This window comes from Lactuca virosa, chromosome 4 (assembly GCF_052849685.1).
Source record: "Lactuca virosa cultivar CGN04683 chromosome 4, Lactuca_virosa_CGN04683_v6, whole genome shotgun sequence".
NCBI lineage: Eukaryota > Viridiplantae > Streptophyta > Magnoliopsida > Asterales > Asteraceae > Lactuca > Lactuca virosa.
In genome coordinates, this window is record NC_136429.1 from 326,462,870 (window position 1) to 326,471,751 (window position 8,882).

Below are 8,882 nucleotides of genomic sequence, written 5' to 3' on the forward strand. Positions count from 1 at the left end.
CGCAATATTTTTTTATCATAATATTTTTGGATCTTTTCATTTTGGATCATATCATTTTGAATCATAGTACTTTGGATCGTTTGATTTTTGAATAATATCATTTTGTATCATAATATATTAAATTAAAACAGGTTTTTGTTCCTAACAAATTTTAGATCATTATATTTTTCGAATGATTTAAGTATTAGTTATAAAAGATAAGTATTATTTATAAAAGATATTGGTTATGCTGTTGTATCTAGAACAGACGACGATTCTATTTAAGAGAATTTATCAAACACGAGCCTTAGTCAATCGGCGTTATTATTTACTAATTATTCATTTTGATGATTTATTAACAAAGAACTAACACTAGTTACATTAAGCGAAGATACAAGAAAGGGGAGAGATCATTGAGAGTTGATCCCTTCGTTCAGTAAACATAGTCACAGATGCAATTCTATAATTAGTAATCTATAATCTTAAGTTATACTTGCAATTTGGGGATAGCATCATGCACATCTTCTTTGACTTTGAGCCGTTGAAAATTGCATATTTTAAGATTGTTGTTGCCTCACAAACATGTATGATTATCAACTAAATCCTAGAAATGGTCAAAGATCTCCTTGTCGTCTATGCGACAAGGGTGATTCTTGATTTTTCGTTTCACCACCTTGAATTTAGGTTGTCGCCAAACACCTTTGACATCACCATTCTCATTCGGATCTTTAGTGATATTTGGAATGGAGTTGGGCCTAAAATAACATTACTACAAAAGTAATTGTGCTGAAATTTATGCCCCGCATGTTGTACCCTGGGTGATGGCTAAGCTCGCCCATGGCCTAGGCTGACCCTGATATTAGTTAACTTTTTTATATGTACACTGCCTTTTTCTGTTTGTAATAATTAATTTAATTTGTTGTTCATGTTATGGTTAGTTATTTTATTTTGTAATTAGAGATCAGTTCATGTTTTGTAATGATTAATTACTTTATTTGTAACTATATATCTTTCAAGATTTGCTACCCGGTACAAGTATCCCTCAGTATACCAAACTTTAAAAACTTAATGTATAGCAGGTTTTCAACATTAGAGGAACCACCAGACCGGTTTAATGAAAATTGGCCTATAACCCTTCCATACTGAATCCTAAATATTACATCTAAATCTCAACAACGACACGAACGTATTTGGTCTTCTCTTACTAAAGGCTATATTTTAATTATCATTCTCATAGCAACACATAACAACAAGAAATTACTGTTAGTCTCTTATAACTTCTTGAATAATAGAAGGAATCCTAATTAACCAAAAAACTATTTTACGTTAGTTAAAAAATTGAAGAATTAACATGTTACTGTTTTGATACTTTTATTTACATCTACCGTGAGATAACGAATATAAAACAGTAGTCACATCTTGTAATGTATGAAATTCACTAGCTGATATCAAGTTTAGTGGGACTACATTAAATGGATTCTTCAAAATCAAAAGAAACGGTATTCAAGATCCATTTATCTGCATCATCAAGATGCCATATATTTGCATTGTAATTACCATATGGCTGGGGGATAGGGTGATCAGCAGTATCGTCGTGACGTACGTCCACCATGTAATGATTCGAATCAGTTTGCATGTTGAGTTGGGTTTTCGGATCTTCAACATCGTCATCTTGAGACACCCCCATACATTCTTTTATATATCTGTCCATACTCTCCGAGCTCCATTCAACTTCAACAGGTGGGGATATCGTTGCCTCGCAACTATCACGAAAATGAAAATCTTCAGCAGCAGCATCATCTTGAGCCATCCCCATGGTTTGTTCTATAAAACTGTTTAGACTTTCCGAGCTCAATTCAACTTCAATAGGAGCAGATATTGTGGTTACCTCATAACCATGATCATGAAAATGAAAATCGTCAGCAGCAGCATCACCTAGAGCGGATTGGTCCCAAACATTTTGCACGTCGAGTATGGTTGGCGCATTGTCATAAGAACTTTGAACCAAGACCGGTGGGTAGCCAATGCAATCAAGTGGTTCCATAGAAGAAGAATTCGAAGCACCATTTGAAAACAGAAAATCGTCACATGCATTAGTCGATGAAAACATATTCTTCCGATAACATGACTCCCTTATTTGCACCGGTTGTATTGAATTCAAACCATGCTCACTAGTAGGCGTTTTGTAGGCACCATCATCAAGCGGTTGTGAGGAGGAAGCAGGTGGTCCAATATTAGAAACAGAACTTGAAGCACTATGATCAGAAATTTGACAACCGTTGCTTGCAATCGAAGTAAACTGATTCTGATAGCACGGTGCTGGTGCTTGTATTAAAAAACTCCAACCTTGAAAGGTAGTCATCGGTTGCATTGGAATTGGATAGGGGCTGGAGTTCATTCTGATTTGGCCAACGGTGTTGCCATTGTTAACCCATGTGTGAGCAGACTGATCGTGGGAAGGTGCCACCATCTGATCAACACAGGTATCTGAATAGATATTAGTTTCTTGAACGTCAACTTGTTCGGGTTGGTGATTTGAAAAGCTCATTTCATTCTTTTTTAATACTCTTCGTCTCTTGGGCAGTGGTATGTTGGGTTCTTCCATCACCTCCTTTGGATTCCGATAAATCTTGCACAGCACCCATTCGTTCAACTACAAGAAAACCAGATAAAAATTAAGTATACAACATTGAGGATTATAGCAATCATACTTATAATTTATATAATAATAACAACAGAATTTCATACAATTAATTTCTACATACCTTGTCTCCTTTTTCAAAAGGAAGATTGGGTCCGTTGGTTGTATATTCATGCATTAGCCACATAGTTTTGTCGTCATTCTCATCAAAAAACGCAAGAGTTCCCTTGTAGCCAACCATTTCTCCAGACGTGGCATCATACACCGGCTTTTGTACTTGAGTAGTCTTCCAGTACCCATGTTTTCCGAGTACACCTCTATTAGGTCGATTCCCTCTTGGGTACTTTCGATCTCGAGAAGTCAGAAAATACCATTTCTTCTCGTGGGACCGATATGTTTCTGCATGCAACCAATTAAAACACAAGATATGATATATATTAGCATCAAATCGTTCAAGAAACAAAGCATCATTCAAGATTAATGTATCTTTACGTACTAAACACAAGTATTAACTATTTAGAATCAGAACTAACTCAAGAAAGAAACCATTATTATTCATTCAACAAGACTCATGCATGTATCTTTTATTAGTTAGTTGATAACTAACCTGCGAGTTCTTCCGGCATGTGGTTGTAAATATTGACCTCGTGTAACCGGCACTTGGCGGGCTCTCTTGATTCGATCTTGGCGTTCAGGCAGTCTACAATGAGCTCTGAATCTGTAGGACAGAATCGATAGTAGGAGGGAAGCTGATCAGCGAAATCCATGCCAACTTGTTTACCTCGGTTACAATGTGGCATGATTTCTTTGTCGACCACCATTGAATTTTTTGAGATCAGTGGAATTGAACACAAGTACTAATGTCAAACTCAGAATGAAGTCGATGAGTATGAGTAGTGGGCAAGTTTATTTATATAGTGGTGTCAGGGGGAAGAAAAGGAAAAGTATATCGTCTGTTGATTGACCCGAAAGGTTCGCTAGAATGAAATCTAATGGGGATTTCTGTTTATTCACTTAAAAAGATGATAAAAATAGAAAGGAAAAACCATAACCTACGTGTACAACTCAAAACTCGCTTATTTTTAGGACATGATAATTAAAAATAATATATTTAATTAATCTAACTTTCTATATTTTTACAATATAATCAAATTCTTTTATATATATATATATATATATATATATATATATATATATATATATATTAAAGATGACCAACTCAATAGTGAACCTGTGTATTTTTTGGCAAGAATAGTGCATGGATGTTTTGTTTCCGTTTTGTTTTTATATCTGGGGCATTTTATGAAAATATTTACATTCTTCTATACAGGTGTTGATCATCGTTTGGGTTTATCGGCTTCCGGATCCTTCCCCCCGCCTCCTTATCAAATATCTTCAGTCAACCTTATCTCTCTTTTCTTCCACAAACCTCCAATCACTCATGCCATTACCGGTGAGCCCTTAATCACCGAAAGAGAAGACACGATGTACCCTCTTCTTCTCTCTTTTTTCTTCTCGGCTTCAAGCTTCCACCTCCGGCCTGTCACAAACACCACCGCCAGCAAACTTGCCCTGTGCAACGTAGGTGTTGACCTCATCACAGCGGACGAGCGGGTTCCGATTTAGGTTCTGACCATCGAGCGGGTTCCGATTTTGGTTTTGACGACGGGACTGGGACAATCGAAGCGGCGCAATAGCCCCGACCAACATGAATTTGGGTGTTATCACAACCCAATTCCTTTTTCCCCTTTTTTGTGTTTCAGTTTTCTTAAGCCAAGTTCCATTTTGTCAAAAAAGGTGTTTCGTTGCGTTTGATACAATACGTTGAGACCGGCTCCCTTTCCCCTTTGAATCTGACGAATCAAAGTGGGAAACACAGTCCTTGCTGCCGGTAAGTGTGACATCCCCATTTTCACGGCCAGAAAAGACCGATTTTGTTTATGCTTTATAAAAATCAGAGTACTTCTTTTAATAAAAATATTGCGGAATTTGTTCCCAGAAAAACATGATAAATACGTTATCAAAGCATTTCCGAAGAAATGTATTTTTATTCATTTTAAAACATTTGGGATGTCATCGTCAATACAGAAACATAAGCATAAACAGAACTTACATTCATTATCACTAGTGATCTACACATCTTTAATCTCTCAGTGTAATGTAACTTCATATCGACACCTGTGATAGAAATAAGCTGGAGTGGGTCAGGTTGGGAAGCCTGGTGAGTACATAGGGTTTTCAACCCACAATAATATAATTATTATGTTTAAACATCAAACAATCAACCCAATTACCCATCCCCATTATCTTCTTTACTCTTAAGGATCTACCCTAAGAATCAACTATTCCTCGTTCATTCATTCCTAAGGATCATCCTAAGGAATCGGCACGAAGTCTATCGTCACCGGGGGTTTAGGCACTAAGTCTGCATAGTCCCCAGGGTTTATACAACAGGCACTAAGTCCGCATAGTCGCCAGGGTTTTGGCACCAAGTCTGCATGATCGCCAAGGTTTAGGCACCAAGTCTGGATGATCGCCAGGGTTTAGAGTACACCGGGTGAACACATCGTTCACAACACCTACAGGTTGCGAGCCTGCTAGTGTTCCACTGGACTGTCTAGAATAGTCTGTGGTTGTCATCCATACTCTGCTAGATGACGGGGCCAGCATTTGGGAACAAGGCTTCTCACATCGTCCACCTCTCACCCTTACCTCATGGTCTATAACACCTCTCAACTCATCATCCAACTCATATTTCATCTATTACATCTACCCATGTTTTACCCAACATATTATCGTAGATATATATATATATATATATATATATATATATATATATATATATATATATATATATATATATATATGTATATATATATATATCATTTAAAACATGTATAAAATCGTTCATCCAGCATAGACAGCAAGTACTCAGATAATATGCACACATAGCACATAGTTTATATAAAATACTTCATATCTATGTGTAAGATGAAAGTAACTATGCACTCACTTGATAAGGTGGTGACTCGGTACTCGGACGGCGCTTCGTTTACTTTTAAAATAATTTCCTTCGACGAAACCTAGTATTATTACCACTAGATTTTAGTCTAATATTTACTGTGACTAATTATTAGTCTTATTATTATTATTATTATATAAGCGTTTAAACAATACTTTCCAACCACTATGTACAGACAGGGGCCAGACATAAAATACCGGAGGGTAGGACCATTTTGGCATATAGCACTTCTGAAATCCAACAACCCTATGCGGCCCTTTAAACCAGATTCCTCGTACCGCGAGTAGTTAAAAATATATTATAACGACACTTATATAAGTCATAATAATAGCTCAAATATTTATTATAAGTTCATAATAACAATACTAATTTTAAATATAAGCTATATTAAAATAGATAAGCATAACTTACTTACAAGGGGGTTTTAGCTAGGAGTCGGGCTTTGCAGGGGCAGAACTTCGTCGCTGAATCTTTCTAAGAAAGATTCGTGCAGCGCTTCAGCGCTCACCTTATTATACTAAAACTACAGAAAGAGAAGTCGAATCACGAGGGACCGAAATGCTCGGGGGATAAGAAGAGAAAGACTCTTGAATGAAGAGAATGGTGCAAGAAATATGAGAGCCCAAGCCTCTTATTTATAGTAATTGAATTTACAAGCTACCCTCCATAATTACTTAATGACCTTATAGTTATATAAACGACTAAACACCCCTTCATAATACTATTTTAAATAGATTTAACGATATTTGTACTAAACTAATGTCGAAAGTACTCAACACTAGTCTTATAATAACCGCATCGTCGATACCTTTCTAATGATATATACATTTGTATATATATGTGTACGTATATATGATTTATACTTTATTTTAATACGTAATATGTTATTATAAATTGTAACTCGTTCATACGAACTCCATTTTTGACGTTATTTATATCCACGCGTTGGTATTTACGAGTACTACAACTTTCATTTAGACGCCGTCAGCTAATTCCCATTATATCTCAGATTTACAAAACTGTATCGAATTTATCGCGCTCTAAGAGTAGGGACCAAGTTTCGTCCATATCTTTAACATACGAGCTCTACTCTCGACATTCTTTATATCCACGCGTAGGTAAAAACAAGATCTAAAACTTTCATTTAGACTCCGTCGGCTAATTCTCGACCGCTCTTAAATTTAACAGTAGGAGGAGATTATACTGTTAAATGTCCGCGTAAAATTCATAACTTCTACATACGGACTCCGTTTTCGTCTGTCTTTTTACCATTGAGTTCCTATTAATGAGATATTCAACTCTCATTTAGGTCGCGTAGGCCAAAAACCGCTCGAACTAAAATTCGAGTTTCGGGTCGTGCACTTCTATGCCAAATCTTAGAAAATTCATAACTTCTTCATACGAAGTCAGATTTGGGCGTTCTTTATATGTACGGAACCCTTGTAACATGTACTACAACGTGGTTAAGATTAATCCTTCTAAATAATCTTCCATCAAAAACACATTTTTGATGCTCATCGTCTCTAAATTGACTAGCCCGGATCTGCGGGCGTTACAGTAAGTTTCTCCGATGGTCGGGTTCACAGCAGTTTAGCTTTATAATTCTCACTGTCATTCAATTGGTGCTGTCATTTGGACGGAAGGATGCAATTTAGGTTTTCTTCTGTTATTCATGATGTGACACTTTCAATTTTTGTACGGTTCAAATTTATTGAATGCTTTCAATGGATGACAAAAAAGGTCTATCAGGATACTACTTCAGATATCAAGGTTTACTATACCAGCGTTTCCAGTAGTTTTGGAACAAGTGTTGATACAACTCTTGGTTATATTCAATTTCACATATTTCCAACCCACAACAGGTTACTTCTCTTTCACTTTTCATTTACAGATAATTGTTTTTCAATAGCTACAGATGGATCTGTCGTCATTTCCGATGAATTGGTGCTCATAAAAGTAGGTTGTGGCAACTAATTTGCACCTTTCCCAAAAGGTAAATATAACCCATTTTCAAGATTTCATTTTTTTAAAGATTTAATGACTCCACATCAAGATTTGACATGTTTTTAGGATGAAATTGCAGGGTGTATGTTCCATAGCAAGGGTGGTTTGATGAGTTTTGACCATCCAATGAACAAAAGGCAATCCCAAGGGTGGATAGTGAAGGCAAGATGTGTGGGCCTAATTTTAAAGAGGACACTTAATTTAGGGGTACTGAAACTAATTGGACACAATGGGATGATCATTGTTGATTGTGAATCATGATCAATCATCAAGGTCCCATTTTACATCAACTTTTTTTTTTGTCTCCGCGATCCTATTTTACTTCAACTTTTTGTTTGTTTCTAGAATGTAAGTATTTAATTTTGTGAAATAATTTGACTAATGCCAATTCAATTTTGTTGGCCTAAAAACGTTTTTTGTTTGTTGAAATGTTTGTTGCAGCTTCGATGAGGTATTGGAAGGTTGGTTTTCAGAATATATGTTATACAACCTCAGTGGTTTATTGGTTCAGATAAAACTAATATGTTTAAGGGGAGGGGTAGTCAATCGCATTACTGGTTATCTTCTACTTATCGATTATTTTATAAAAGTATGTAAATAACTAAATAAGTGATTAATTATCTGATTAACTAAATTACTTTTTTGCTTTCAGATATATGTTACAACAAATCCTCAAGGAGCAGAACCGTTGCCTCCAGCTATTGTTGTTACAGAGACTGATTATTATTTGAGAAGATTATGGGGTGCACCCTCAGAGGTGTATAATATATTTATTAATTATTATATCTTTTAGTTTAGCTATTAAGTTTTGTTCATTATTAAAAGGTGTTGAAAATTTCAGGGTTTAAAGAAGAAGCTAAGGTATTTGCTAATTCAACATCGTTTAGAAATTTCGCAAGCTGGCCTTGAATCCAATGAGGGATTAACTTTGGAAATGATTAAAAGAAGAGGCGATAAAGAAGTTCACAAGTACATCACCTTTTTTATATATATTTAATTCTAAAAATTAAAATCCAAAGCAACACTTGAAAATTCTATATCTTTGATTGTGAATATGTCCTCTGTAAGTTACTGTTAATTTAGTATCAGAGTTCTGTTTTTGATGTTTTTACTTAGCGTTATGGATCATTTCTTTTGGATTTGTCGCCATTTATTTTTATAAATGCATAGATGCAGGGCATCAAGAGAGAATCGAAGAGGGTTTAGTGAGTGTTGTAAAATACGACGGATCCAAAT

General features: G+C 35.6%; 1 long non-coding RNA gene across 1 annotated transcript; it reads left to right on the top strand.

Annotated features, from left to right (window-relative positions):
• The first annotated feature begins 7,828 nt into the window (after window positions 1-7,828).
• On the top strand, window positions 7,829-8,121 carry LOC145168912 (uncharacterized). The gene is made up of 2 exons (XR_013742171.1): window positions 7,829-7,994; window positions 8,088-8,121. It is a non-coding gene; the product is annotated as an uncharacterized LOC145168912 (long non-coding RNA).
• Window positions 8,122-8,882: the final 761 nt, after the last annotated feature.